A 2,197-nucleotide genomic window follows, 5' to 3' on the forward strand; every position below is an offset into this window, starting at 1 on the left:
GGGGACTCATTGTGCACAGCAGTGGAGAAGAAGGAGGGGCAGGAGAGGTGGCTGATGCCAGGCAGCAGCAGCAGTGATGGGGCCACGACGTCACAGAGCAAGCTTCGTCCTCTCCCAGACCCTGGCTGGAGCCTCTGTGGCTTGGGGTGGGCAGTGGGGAGAACCCACCCCACGCCCTCCCCATCCCTTCCCCAGACAGTCTCCTTGTGGGCTCAACCCATGTCTTCTGACAGGAGCCTGAGGCACACGGAGAGGAGGAAGTGGAAGAGGACACAGGAGAGGCAGGGTGGTGGCAGGAATGAAGGCAGAGGTGGGAGGCTGACCAGGGCCACTCCACCCCATGCCCACCCCAGAGAGGGGCGAGGAAGCCACCATCACGCAGCGTGTCCCGGGGACCAGGCGGGGTTTAAGGCTGGGGGCTGGGGTGGGCAGGGGCCTCAGTCAAAGCCGTTCCAGTGGCTGTGCTGCGAGTCTTATTCCAGTGTTGCGCGAGAGCCCTTGACACCATCCCGCAGGTGGGCACGCAGTGGTGTCCGCCTCTGGTGCCCGCCTGCACCGCCACGTGCACACAGGCGCTGGCGCCACCTTCGCGGGCTGGCAGCATCTCTGCTTGAGGATGCCCTCTCTGTGCACCAAGTACTCACACTTGACACTGTAACCTTCAGGGACAGGTACGATGCTGAGGAGCTTGACATGCAGAGGCTGCGGACAGGTGCCTCGTGGACGTCCTTGCTCAGCCTGCGTACTGGGCGGGGGCAGAGCGAAGGTAATCTCATACCTGCGCAGGATCTTCAGGAGGCCAATCTTGACCAGAAAGCTGCTGTCGCTGTCCTGGGTGACCATGATCACCGAGTCATGAAGCTTCTCATCAAAGCAGACGTGGCTCTGGGAGTGTTACAGGCCGAGAAAATGGGGGTTGTGACCAACTCAGTATACCACTGGAGGCTATATGAGTAAACGGTAAACTGTTCTCATGAAAGCAGGGTGTTGGCATCTGCCCCGGGGGGGAGTGCTGAGGGCCGTCAGGCCCCAAGTGCAGTGTTCCTTGTGATTACCTATAAGAACATCTGAAGCCTGTTGTACAAAGAAAGAAATTATGTGTACCTGTGATAAATCAAGCAACTGACCAACACTTACCTCTCCCTCCCTGCTCTTCCTACCTAATAAATACAAAGGGCTGTGGAAGCTCAGGGCTGCCCTTGTTCACTAGAAGCAAGGAGCCCCCTGACTCCTTTCAAAATAGATCTTTTTATCTTTGTCTTCATTTCTGCATTCATCCCCCTTCGTTCACACCCGCAGCAACCGACAGCGACACGGGAGCCCTCTGTACCATGGTCTGCCACAAAGCAGAGCGGATACTCCTCTGGACCCTGGGCTTGTTGCCCTTGTTGGCTGCAGCCATGAACACCCTCCCTGCCACCCAGCTCCTGCCAGACACCGCCACTCACACTCAGCAGCCTCCCATGTTCCAGGGACACCAGAAGGAGCCTTGCAGGGTGCACCCAGGGCCGGGAAGGGCAGGGATGACCCAGGCTCAGCTGCAGGAGCTCTATGCCAAGCACGAGGAAGAACCAGCCCATATTTTTAATTTTTTTTTTTTTTTTTTTGAGATGGAGTCTCTCACTGTTGCCCAGGCTGGAGTGCAATGGTGGAATCTCAGCTCACTGCAAGCTTCGCCTCCTGGGTTCACACCATTCTCCTGCCTCAGCCTCCCGAACAACTGGGACCACAGGCGCCTGCCACCACGCCTGGCTAATTTTTTGTATTATTATTATTATTATTAATTTTTGAGACGGAGTCTCACTCTGTCGCCCAAGCTAGAGTGCAGTGGTGCGATCTCGGCTCACTGCAAGCTCCATCTCCTGGGTTCACGCCATTCTCCTGCTTCAGCCTTCTGAGTAGCTGGTACTACAGGCACCCGCCACAACACCTGGCTAATTTTTTTGTATTTTTAGTAGAGATGGGATTTCACCGTGTTAGCCAGGATGGTCTCGATCTCCTGACCTTGTGATCTGCCTGCCTTGGCCTCCCAAAGTGCTGGGATTGCAGGTGTGAACCACCACACCTGGCCATTTTTTGTATTTTTAGTAGAGATGGGGTTTCACTGTGTTAGCCAGGATGGTCTCGATCTCCTGACCTTGTGATCCACCCACCTCGGCCTCCCAAAGTGCTGGGATTACAGGCGTGAGCCATCGCA

At 56.2% G+C, this 2,197-nt stretch overlaps 1 pseudogene; it reads right to left on the bottom strand.

Annotated features, from left to right (window-relative positions):
* Positions 1-437: 437 nt before the first annotated feature.
* LOC103231098 (adipose-secreted signaling protein-like) lies at positions 438-1,402 on the bottom strand (annotated as a pseudogene).
* Positions 1,403-2,197: the final 795 nt, after the last annotated feature.

The sequence above is a fragment of the Chlorocebus sabaeus genome, chromosome 5 (genome assembly GCF_047675955.1).
Source record: "Chlorocebus sabaeus isolate Y175 chromosome 5, mChlSab1.0.hap1, whole genome shotgun sequence".
Lineage (NCBI taxonomy): Eukaryota > Metazoa > Chordata > Mammalia > Primates > Cercopithecidae > Chlorocebus > Chlorocebus sabaeus.